Source organism: Odontomachus brunneus, unplaced genomic scaffold, assembly GCF_010583005.1.
Source record: "Odontomachus brunneus isolate Ranch 3 - 2012 unplaced genomic scaffold, Obru_v1 Obru_scaffold_241, whole genome shotgun sequence".
NCBI lineage: Eukaryota > Metazoa > Arthropoda > Insecta > Hymenoptera > Formicidae > Odontomachus > Odontomachus brunneus.
Window position 1 is genome coordinate 431,051 of NW_022639691.1, and position 589 is coordinate 431,639.

A 589-nucleotide genomic window follows, 5' to 3' on the forward strand; every position below is an offset into this window, starting at 1 on the left:
GTAAAGATGAACAATATTTTACGCAATTGCAATAATCATCGCAAATCAAAACGTACAAATTCATATTTTTTATATTTTGCTGTCTACATTGTGGTATTCCAGCAATAATTATTCGTTTAAACAAATTACGATATGGAAGCTCACGTAGTTAAACATGCTATTAGGGTATATATAATAAAAAGAAATAGTATTCAAGAAGTTAATTGCAAAAGATTGTTTGAAATAGAAAAATATGAAATAGAAAGTTGTAAAAATTATTATAATAGCAATAATGCAGGAGGATAAAGATTATATTCAGACAGAAATCCATGAAATATCACACCACATATGTACTTACGTATTCTTTGAATGAATGTTCGGCAGGATTAAGAAAAATATGTGCTTTTTGCCTTTCCTCTGCAATTGAATTATTGGCCCTTTTATTGTGTGATCTGTTATCCTAAGACAGTACAAATTGTTATCAAATATTATCCTATATTGATAATGTAACTCCCTTATTTCCCTCATTATATATTAACTTCTTAATATGGGATACCCAGCTTTCTGCGCTCTCTCTCTCTCTCTCTCTCTCTCTCTCTCTCTCTCTCTC